Here is an 11,943-nt window from a genome sequence, read left to right as displayed (position 1 = left end):
AGAAAAAGAATTAGCAATGAAGGAAGACACAACTAAAAGAAGAGAATTGGCAGATAAAAAAATAAAATATGAAACACTACAAACATAAGGTGGAGAAGAACATAATGAAGACAAAACAGAAATATTATGAACTAGGAGAAAAAATGCACAAAATTCTAGCATGGCAGCTTAAGACAGAATAAACTAAGAGAATGGTATTGGCATCAAGGAAAAAAGACAATCTGAGGCGCCTGCAAGCTCACACCAAGACATAAGAGCAACTTGTCTGTGAACTACTCTTTGCAGACAATGCCGCTTTAGTTGCCCATTCAGAGCCAGCTCTTCAGCGCTTGACGTCCTGTTTTGCAGAAGCTGCCAAAATGTTGGGCCTGGAAGTCGGCCTGAAGAAAACTGAGGTCCTCCATCAGCCAGCTCCCCACCATGACTATCAGCCCCCCCACATCTCCATCGGACACACAAAACTCAAAACGGTCAACCAGTTTACCAATCTCAGCTGCACCATTTCATCGGATGCAAGGATCAACAGCGAGATAGACAACACTCGCCAAGGCAAATAGCGCCTTTGGAAGACTACACAAAAGAGTCTGGAAAAACAACCAACTGAAAAACCTCACAAAGATAAGCGTATACAGAGCCGTTGTCATACCCACACTCCTGTTCGGCTCCGAATCATGGGTCCTACGGCTCCTAGAATGCTTCCACCAGCGTTGTCTCCGCTCCATCCTCAACATTCATTGGAGTGACTTTATCCCTAACATCAAAGTACTTGAGATGGCAGAGGCCGTCAGCATCGAGTCCACGCTGTTGAAGATCCAACTGCGCTGGGTAAGTCACGTCTCCAGAATGGAGGACCATCGCCTTCCCAAGATCGTGTTATATGGCGAGCTCTCCACTGGCCATCCTGTCAGAGGTGCACCAAAGAGGTACAAGGACTGCCTAAAGAAATCTCTTGGTGACTGCCATATTGACCACCGCCAGTGGGCTGATATTGCCTCAAGCCGTGCATCTTGGTGCCTCACAGTTCGGCGGGCATCAACTTCCTTTGAAGAAGACCACAGAGCCCACCTCACTGACAAAAGACAAAGGAGGAAAAACCCAACCCCAACCAACCAATTATCCCTTGCAACCGCTGCAACCGTGTCTGCCTGTCCTGCATCGGACTTGTCAGCCACAAACGAGCCTGCAGCTGACGTGGACATTTACCCCCTCCATAAATCTTCGTCCGCGAAGCCAAGCCAAAGAAGTATACTATGATGTCATCTGCAAATAAACTGATTTTATATTCCTTCTCCTTTATTTTTATCCCTTTAATTTTTTCTGTCCTTATCAGTTCTGCCAATGGTTCTATGAACAGTGATGGAGATAATGGACATCCCTGCCTAGTTGACCTACTTAATTTAAATTGGTTCAATACATATCTATTTACTGTTACTTTCGCCAATGGTCCATTAAATAATGCTTTAATTCAATTAATATATTTTTCTGGTAGATTGAACCTCTGTAATACTGTAAATAAATAATTCCATTCTACCCTGTCAAAGGCTTTTTCTGCGTCTAAAGCACCGCCACTATTGGCTTCTTATTTCCTTGAACTGCATGAATTAGATTAATAAATTTACAGACATTATCTGCTGTTCATCTTTTTTTAATAAATCCAGTTTGAGCTTGTTTTACTATTTTTGGTACACAGTTAGCCAATCTGTTTGCTAATAATTTTGTTATTATCTTATAATCTGAATTAAATAGAGATATTGATGAGATAATTGTTGACAAGGGAAAACCAGAGATGTATGATCCAGTGATCTTTGGGGATCAGAGGTGGAGAGGGAGAGCAAATTTAAATTCTTGGGAGTCACTATCTCCGAGGATCTTTCCTGGACCCAACACACTAATGGCATCATGAAGAAAGAACATCAGCGCCTGTACTTCCTCAGGAGTTTGCGGTGGTTTGGCATTACATTGGAAACCATGGCAAAGTTCTACAGATGTGTGGTGGAAAGTGTGCTAACCAACTGCATCGTGGACTGGTATGGGGACACCAATACTCCTGAGCATAAAGTCCTCCAAAAGGTAGTGGACACAGTCTAGGATATCAGGGGCAAAACCCTCACCACAATCATGAACGTCTATGGGGAACGCTGCTGTCAGAGAGCAGCAGCAATCATCAAGGATCCACATCACCCAGCACACACACTATTCTCACTGCTGCGATCAGAAAAGTGGTATTGCTGCCATAAGACTCACACCACCAGGTTCAGGGACAGCTGCTACCCCTCCACCATCAGACTCCTCAACAACAAATTCAATCAGTGACTCATTTAAGGCCTCTTGTTCACTTTATTGACTTTTTAAAAAAAAATCCTCTCTGTATTGCAGTTTGTTTACATTTGTTATCTGTTTACTGTTCTTTATTTGTTTATGCTGTGAACAGTTTTAATGCATTACCAATAAGTGGCAATTCTACCTTGCCCACAAAAAGGAGAATCTCAGGGTTGTATGTGATGTATATATTCTGACAATAAATCTGAACTAAAACTGTCATTGTTGACCAGGCCAAGAGGGGAAACAGGATCCTGAATGCTTAATCTTTGAGGCTAGCATCATTTTGTCTCCTCCCAGACCTACTTTGTTTTGCTTCCTGAAAGGCAGAATTACTCTCAGCATACTAGGCTGCCTCTGTTACCAGCCATGAACCAAGCTGCTGATATAAGGGGGACAGTCAGTGTAGAGTTCGTCGAATGAATCAAAGACTTGTTGATCCAAACCAAGGCTTTTATTAGCAAAAGACAGGAGCTCTTCACAGGTGGCTGACCAGTCCGGAATGATCCGACCTGGCAAGGGACACAACCCTTTAAGGCCCAGAAGTAGGCGTGGCTAAGCTCTCAGCCAATCGCTGTAAGCACAGTCTAGATACTGTAACTATATACACTATATACATTGGTGTTAGATCTGTACTATCACAGTCAGCTTCTGTCAATGAAAGATTTTTGCAAATGATCCTTTATGGATTTGAAACATGACACAAACAATGCTTCAGATGACACGTGTGTGTGGTAAGCTGCTCCACATTCTTGTGTTCAGATGAAATACATTTTCTGCATTTACAGCCAGCCTCCTTCATCCTGGCACAAAGCCCACTGTATATACAGCTCATTGACAGTATTATAACCAGAGCTTGTTCTACAAATCACTCTGTTCCCACACTGCCTCCTGTAATTTTACCCAACTGGACAATCTCAGTGCAGTGGAAAAGCCTCCATTGTCTAGCAAATCGCAACTTAAAAAGGTGGGAAACATTTTACCGCACACCACACTAGGACATTAAGCCCAATGCACTGGTGTTTGTTTGACTGGGCTAAGTCTTTCCTACCTAGGACTTTGCTTACAGGGTGCCTGGAGCTTTACCAAAGGCTCCAGATGGATAGCACACCACTTCCCTCGGCATTCTCCATTCCCACCCCACTATGCCAGTTCTCTGCGATTTTTTTTTTCCCTCATTGGACCCTCAACTTGGCCACTTTACTGTCCAGGACACTCAGCACCCTCCAACCAGGTGGCATGAATATCGACTTCTCCAGATCTCATTAACCACCCCCCCTCCCCATCGTCTCTCCATTCCCTCTCTCCTTTTTTAAATTTTTTTTTTATTTTTCACACCATAAACCACATTGACCATGATACATACATTTTCCTTTTCAAATATATAGTGTCATTTTCTCCCCCCTCCCTCCTCCCATCCCACCCTCTCTACCTCCCCCCATCCATTTAAAGTACAAAATCTAAGATACATTAAACCAGTCAAACAATGTTGTCATTCAATAAAAATAAACAAGAAATTCCACTGAGTCAATTCTATTCATTTCCTTCTCCTTTCGTTAATTTAGGTAGTGAATGTCCCCGGTAGGTTTTCTCTATTGTGTTTCATGTATGGCTCCCATATTTGTTCAAATATTTCAATATTATTTCTTAAACTATATGTTATTTTTTCTAATGGAATACATTTATTCATTTCTATATACCATTGTTGTATTTTCAAATTATCTTCCAATTTCCAGGTTGACATAATACATTTTTTTGCTACGGCTAGAGCTATCTTAACAAATCTTTTTTGTGCACCATCCAAATCAATTCCAAATTCTTTGTTTTTTATGTTACTTAGGAGGAAGATCTCTGGATTTTTTGGTATATTGTTTTCTGTAATTTTATTTAATATTTGGTTTTGATCTTCCCAAAATTTTTCTACTTTCTCACATGTCCAGATTGCATGAATTGTTGTTCCCATTTCTTTTTTACATCGAAAACATCTGTCAGATACTGTTGGGTCCCATTTATTTAACTTTTGAGGTGTAATGTATAGCCTGTGTATCCAGTTATATTGTATCATACGTAACCTCATATTTATTGTATTTCTCATCGTTCCAGAACATAACTTCTCCCATGTATCCTTTTTTATCTTTATATTTAAATCTTGTTCCCATTTTTGTTTAGTTTTACCATTTGTTTCCTCATTCTCATTTTCTTGCAGTTTAATATACATATTTGTTATAAATCTTTTGATTATCATTGCATCTGTAATCACATATTCAAAGTTACTTCCCTCTGGTAACCTCAGACTGCTTCCTAATTTGTCCTTCAAGTAGGATCTCAACTGGTAATATGCCAGCACTGTATCTTGAGTTATATTGTATTTATCTTTCATTTGTTCAAAGGATAATAATCTATTTCCTGAAAAACAATTTTCTATTCTTTTGATCCCTTTTTTCTCCCATTCTCTAAAGGAAAGGTTATCTATTGTAAAAGGGAGTAACTTATTTTGCGTCAATATTAGTTTTGGTAATTGATAATTTGTTTTATTCCTTTCTACATTAATCTTTTTCCAAATATTGAGTAGATGATGTAATAATGGAGAACTTCTATGTTGTACCAATTTTTCATCCCATTTATATATGTGTTCAGGTATATTTTCCCCTATTTTATCTAGTTCTGATCTAGTCCAATCTGGCTTTACCCTTGTTTGATAAAAATCTGATAGGTATCTTAATTATGCGGCTCTATAATAATTTTTAAAGTTTGGCAGTTGTAAGCCTCCTTGTTTATACCATTCTGTTAATTTATCTAGTGCTATCCTCGGTTTCTCCCTTTTCCATAAAAATTTCCTTATTATTTTCTTTAACTCCTTGAAGAATTTCTCTGTCAAGTGTATTGGCAATGCCTGAAATAGGTATAATATCCTTGGGAAAATGTTCATTTTAATACAGTTTATCCTTCCTATTAGTGTTAATGCTAAATCTTTCCAATGCTCTAAATCGTCCTGTAATTTTTTCATTAGTGGATAATAATTGAGTTTACAGAGATGGCCGAGATTTTTATTTATTTGTATACCTAGGTATCTTATTGCTTGCATTTGCCACCTGAATGGTGATTCCTTCTTAAATTTTGAGAAATCCGCATTATTCATTGGCATTGCTTCACTTTTATTTACGTTAATCTTGTAACCCGACACTTCTCCATATTCCTTCAATTTCTTATATAATTCTTTTATTGATAGTTCTGGTTCTGTTAAGTATACTATAACATCATCCGCAAATAAACTGATTTTATATTCCTTGTCTTTTATTTTTATCCCTTTTATATTATTTTCTGTTCTTATCAATTCTGCTAGTGGTTCTATAGCTAACGCGAACTATAAGGGTGATAGTGGGCATCCCTGCCGTGTTGACCTGCTTAAGTTAAATTGCTTTGATATATATCCATTTACTGTCACTTTCGCCAATGGCCCCTTATATAATGCTTTAATCCAATTAATATACTTCTCTGGTAAACTGAATTTTTGTAATACTTTGAATAAATAATGACATTCTACTCTGTCAAAGGCCTTCTCTGCGTCTAAAGCCACTGCTACTGTTGGCGCTTTACTCCCTTCTACTGCATGAATTAAGTTAATAAATTTACAAATATTGTCTGTTGTGCGTCTTTTTTTAATAAATCCAGTTTGGTCTAGATTTACCATTTTAGGTACATACTCTGCTAATCTGTTTGATAATAGTTTAGCTATTATCTTATAATCTGTGTTAAGTAATGATATAGCTCTATATGACGCTGGTGCGAGTGGATCTTTCCCTTGCTTTGGTATTACTGTAATTATTGCTGTTTTACATCAATCTGGCAGAGGTCGACAGCATCGAGTCCACACTGCTGAAGATCCAGCTGCGCTGGATGGGTCACGTCTCCAGAATGGAGGACCATCGCCTTCCCAAGATCGTATTATATGGCGAGCTCTCCACTGGCCACCGTGACAGAGGTGCACCAAAGAAAAGGTACAAGGACTGCCTAAAGAAATCTCTTGGTGCCTGCCACATTGACCACCGCCAGTGGGCTGATAACGCCTCAAACCGTGCATCTTGGCGCCTCACAGTTTGGCGGGCAGCAGCCTCCTTTGAAGAAGACCGCAGAGCCCACCTCACTGACAAAAGGCAAAGGAGGAAAAACCCAACACCCAACCCCAACCAACCAATTTTCCCTTGCAACCGCTGCAATCGTGTCTGCCTGTCCCGCATCGGACTGGTCAGCCACAAACGAGCCTGCAGCTGACGTGGACTTTTTTACCCCCTCCATAAATCTTCGTCCGCGAAGCCAAGCCAAAGAAGAAGCTTTGTGTTTTATCAATCTGGTTGATTACTTCCAGGAGGGGAGGAATTAATAAATCTTTAAATGTTTTATAGAATTCTATTGGGAATCCATCCTCTCCTGGTGTTTTATTATTTGGTAATTTTTTTATTATCTCTTGTATTTCTACTATTTCAAATGGTTCTGTTAATTTATTTTGTTCCTCTATTTGTAATTTTGGTAGTTCAAATTTTAGTTAAAAATTCATCTATTTTGCCTTCTTTCCCTTCGTTTTCAGTTTGGTATAATTGTTTATAGAATTCTCTAAAGTTTTCCTTGATCTCCGTTGGATTATATGTGATTTGTCCTTCTTCATCTTGGTTACATAACTTATTATTTGCACTCTAATGAATGCTTTCATTGCATCCCCTAGTATAAACTTATCTTTCACTGATTCTGTATTTATTTTAAAATACATTTTAATTTGTCTTTCAATGAATTCTCTAAAATCCTACCTTTTAAGTAGCATGGACTTTAATCTCCATCTATACATTCTTGGAGGGATGTCTTCTAACTCTATTGTCAATATCAAGGGTGAATGGTCCGATAATATTCTAGCTTTATTTTCTGTTTATCTTACTCTATCTTGCATACGAGCTGATAACAAAAATAGGTCTATTCTTGAGTATGTTTTATGTCTACCCGAGTAATATGAATATTCCTTTTCATTTGGGTGTTGTTTCCTCCATATATCCAAAAGTTGCATTTCTTCAATCGATTTAATTATAAATTTGGTTACTTTGTTCTTTCTGTTAATTTTTTTCCCAGTTTTGTCCATATTTGAGTCCAAATTCAGGTTGAAATCCCCTCCTATTAATATGTTCCCTTGCGTATCTGCTATCTTCAAAAAAATATCTTGCATAAACTTTTTATCTTCTTCGCCCCCCCACATCTCCATCGGGCACACAAAACTCAAAACGGTCAACCAGTTTACCTATCTCGGCTGCACCATTTCATCAGATGCAAGGATCGACAATGAGATAGACAACAGACTCGCCAAGGCAAATAGTGCCTTTGGAAGACTACACAAAAGAGTCTGGAAAAACAACCAACTGAAAAACCTCACAAAGATAAGCGTATACAGAGCCGTTGTCATACCCACACTCCTGTTCGGCTCCGAATCATGGGTCCTCTACCGGCACCACCTACGGCTCCTAGAACGCTTCCACCAGCGTTGTCTCCACTCCATCCTCAACATCCATTGGAGCGCTTTCATCCCTAACGTCGAAGTACTCGAGATGGCAGAGGTCGACAGCATCGAGTCCACGCTGCTGTATATCCAGCTGCGCTGGATGGGTCACGTCTCCAGAATGGAGGACCATCGCCTTCCCAAGATCGTGTTATATGGCGAGCTCTCCACTGGCCACCGTGACAGAGGTGCACCAAAGAAAAGATACAAGGACTGCCTAAAGAAATCTCTTGGTGCCTGCCACATTGACCACCGCCAGTGGGCTGATAACGCCTCAAACCGTGCATCTTGGCGCCTCACAGTTTGGCGGGCAGCAACCTCCTTTGAAGAAGACCGCAGAGCCCACCTCACTGACAAAAGGCAAAGGAGGAAAAACCCAACACCCAATCCCAACCAACCAGTTTTCCCCTGCAACCGTGTCTGCCTGTCCCGCATCAGACTTGTCAGCCACAAACGAGCCTGCAGCTGACGTGGACTTTTTTACCCCCTCCATAAATCTTCGTCCGCGAAGCCAAGCCAAAGAAGAAGATTCCAAAACTCCGAATATATCTGACATTTTATCATTACATATCTCCCTGCTGGATCTATTATTTCCTCTTCTATTTTAATTGGCACATTTTTACCAATTAATATAGCTACTCCTCTTTCTTTTGAATTATACGACGCTGCTGTTACATGTCCTACCCAATCTCTCTTTAATTTCTTGTGCTCCAATTCAGTTAAATGTGTTTCTTGCACAAATGCTATATCAATTTTTTCTTTTTTCAGTAAATTTAGCAGTTTCTTCCTTTTAATTTGGTTATTTATTCCATTAATATTTAAAGTCATATAGTTCAGTATAGCCATTTCATACTTTGTTTATCTTCCCTTTCCGTTTCTCCATCATCACCTTTCCTTCTTATCCATTTCTGCTTTCTTGTTTTGAACACTTTATAAGACAAAATTTCTAAAACATCAAACATTTTCCTTATTCTCCTATTTAAAACTTCTTTAACCCCATTCTTCCCTCCCCCTCCTGAGTTGCCCTTTATCCCTTGTCGGGCAACCACATCTCCCTTCTCCATTTGGATTTGCGAATTCACTCGCAAACGTCAACTGATTTTGCAGTGACTGTAACTCCTCCCCACCCGGAAAAGATTTCAATTTTCATATGTAACAAAGGTCACTCTTTTAATTCCCTCCTTATCCCCTCTATTCCCTTTCCCTCCCTTATTAATTGTTGTCTATACTCTATATATTTTTCTCTAAATACGGATACATTCATGTATACACAGTATATATATATATATATATATATACACACATACATATAGTTCGTGGTCATTTTTACTCTCATTACATGTCTTCATCTCTCTGCTTTTTTTGTATTTGTTCTGCAAACTTTCTTGCTTCCTATGGATCCGAGAATAGTCTGTTGTGTTGCCCTGGAATAACTATTTTAAGTACCGCTGGGTACTTTAACATAAATTTATATCCTTTTTCCCATAAGATCGTTTTTGCTGTATTGAACTCCTTCCTCTTCTTCAGGAGTTCAAAACTCATGTCTGGATAGAAAAAATTTTTTTGACCTTTATATTCTAGTGGCTTTTTGTCTTCTCTTACTTCATTGCTTTCTCCAATATATTTTCTCTTGTTGTATATCTTAAGAATTTTACTAAAATGGATCTTGGTTTTTGATGCGGTTGTGGTTTCGGGGCTAAAGTTCTATGTGTCCTCTCTACTTCCATTTCTTCCTGTAATTCTGGTCTTCCTCGGACCCTGGGGATCCAATCTTTTATAAATTCTCTCATATTCTTGCCTTCTTCATCTTCCTTAAGGCCCACTATCTTTATATTATTTCTTCTATTATAGTTTTCTATTATATCTATCTTCTGAGCTAACAGCTCATGTGCCTCTTTAACTTTTTTATTAGATTCTTCTAATTTCTCTTTTAAGTCCTCTACTTCCAGTTCTACAATTATTTCTCGTTCTTCCATATTTTCCATTCTTTTTCCTATCTCTGACATGACCATTTCTATTTTATTCAATTTTTCTTCTCATTCTTAATTCTTCTTTTTATCTCTTTAAATTCTTGTAATTGCCATTCTTTCACTGATTCCATCTATTCTTTCAAAATAGATACATCCATTGTCTTGCCTTTCTCTTCTTCTTCCATTTCTTTCTGTTCTTCTTCTTCTTCTTCTTCTTCCTCTGGATTGACCATCTGTTGTTTCCTTGTTTTCTTTTTACCCTCTTCTTTCTTGTTGTCGTTATTGTCTGTGTTCTGCACCTGCTGCTGTGCTGCAGGTGTCTCTCTCAGCTGTGGAGATCGACTCCGCAGCTGTTCCCCCCTCCCGTCAGTGTATTTTTTTTCATGCGCGGTTGCGCACTTTTACTCGGCTCTGTGAGCCATTTTTGTAGTCCCGACCCCGGGAGTTCCACTGACCTGAGGGAGCGGGCTTCTCTCTCCGCGGCGGGCCTCTTCGGACAGGTAAGGCCTTCACCTTCTTCCGACGTTCTTTCTTCCTCTTTTCCCGTTGTTTTTGACTTTTCTCTCTTCGCTGCCATTTTCTTCTCACCTTTATTTTTACTTTATTATAAATTTTCATCTTGTACCTTTGTGCTTTGTGTGTTTTTTTTTTTAACTTTTCGGGAGAGGGCTGGAATTCCCTGACCGGCCACTACTCCATCACGTGACTCCTCCTTCCCTCTCTCCTTGAGCAGATGATAAATTCCACCTCATCCCTTATCACATCCAATGAACATCGGTTGCTGGTCTGCATTTGTTTGAATTCGGAGACTTTCTGACATATCCTGCTTCTGATTTTTCATGGAGGAAAGGCTCAGGCCCGGTATGTATCTTCGTCTCCTATGGATGCTGGAAAGACTGGTGGAGTTCTTCCTCCAGCATTCTGGTGTGTTTACTGCAGGTCATGTTTCCACACCCTCAGGGCAGTAAATGTGATGGTGCGCACCCTCCAGTCAAAATAGCCCTCTGTCCAACTTCAGGGGGCCTGGGGACAAGTGAACCATCGCCATGAGGCCCCGCGGGAGGCCATATGAAGCTAAAACACGTGGTGTCCTAGGGACACAACAGCCGAGCAGCATCAAATCGGAGAAAAACAGTGGTTGACATTTCAAGCCAAATCCCTTTGGAGCATCGAGCATTCCCTTTCTCCAGCCGTTGCTGCTCGACCCGCTGAGATATGTGTGGATCGTCGCTATGTTGGGTCCCCCGCAAAGGTTGGGGGGAGGGGGGTGGAATATTGCCGCCATGTTGAGTGTCCCGCAAAGGCGGGGAGATCGCCGCTATGTCGAGTGCTCCGCAAAGTAGGGAAAAATCGTCGCCATGTTGAGTGTCCCGCAAAGTGGGGAAAGATCGCCGCCATGTTGAATGTCCCCCCGTGAAGCCCCGCCCAACACCTCTCTGAACTGCCGGCAGATTGTTACAACCGGAAGTTCCGCCATTTTGATCGGGTCTCTTCCTTGGGAGCGGAGCGAGGAATCGGGTACGGCGCCAAGACGGGAGTTGAGGCGGCACATGGAAGGAGGACGGGTGGGGTGTGGGAGGTTGGAGAGGAGGAAAGAGGAACGGGATGTAGGGGGCGAGGACAGAAGTGATGGAGGGATGGTGTGAGGATGGGAGGATTGGAAGGGGTGCGGGAACAGGGTGGGTGTTGGACTGGGTGATACGGTGGGGTGTTGGGGCGAGGATGAGGAGGTTGTTGGCCTGGAAGATGTTGGGGTGGATGGGAGCAGAGGAAATGCGGCTTAAGGGTGAGGGTAGGTGACAGGGGAAGAAGGTGAGGTATTGGGGTGAGTAGGTGATGGCATAGATAAGGTAGGATGTTGTTGTAACAGTGGGACTGGGGATATGGGGGTGCAGGGGTAGAGGATGGTTTGTAGCACTGGACCTGTGATGGGAAAGGGGTGGCATGATGGAGAGATTGGGCAGTGGTTGGTGAAGGGGATCTAGTGGAGCAACGAGAAGTGAGGCAGAGGGAGGGGGTAGGAAGGGGATGAATGAAGCAGTGATATGGGGATAGGAAGGAAGGGGTAGGGCGTGGAAGGAGGGCATAACCAAGTGAGAGAGCAGGAATATATGGGGA

General features: G+C 41.1%; 1 protein-coding gene across 2 annotated transcripts in view; it reads left to right on the top strand.

Moving 5' to 3' along the window:
• The first annotated feature begins 11,281 nt into the window (after positions 1 to 11,281).
• Positions 11,282 to 11,943, top strand: part of celf1 (cugbp, Elav-like family member 1) — a 73,891-nt gene continuing 73,229 nt past the window's right edge. For both annotated transcript variants that reach the window (XM_069894975.1, XM_069894959.1), the window contains exon 1: positions 11,282 to 11,343. The gene's annotated coding sequence lies outside the window, so the exon portion shown is untranslated. The remainder of the gene's footprint in view (positions 11,344 to 11,943) is intronic.

The sequence above is a fragment of the Narcine bancroftii genome, chromosome 1 (genome assembly GCF_036971445.1).
Source record: "Narcine bancroftii isolate sNarBan1 chromosome 1, sNarBan1.hap1, whole genome shotgun sequence".
NCBI lineage: Eukaryota > Metazoa > Chordata > Chondrichthyes > Torpediniformes > Narcinidae > Narcine > Narcine bancroftii.
Note: the sequence above shows the minus strand (reverse complement) of the source record. Positions and strands in the feature narration are given on the sequence as shown.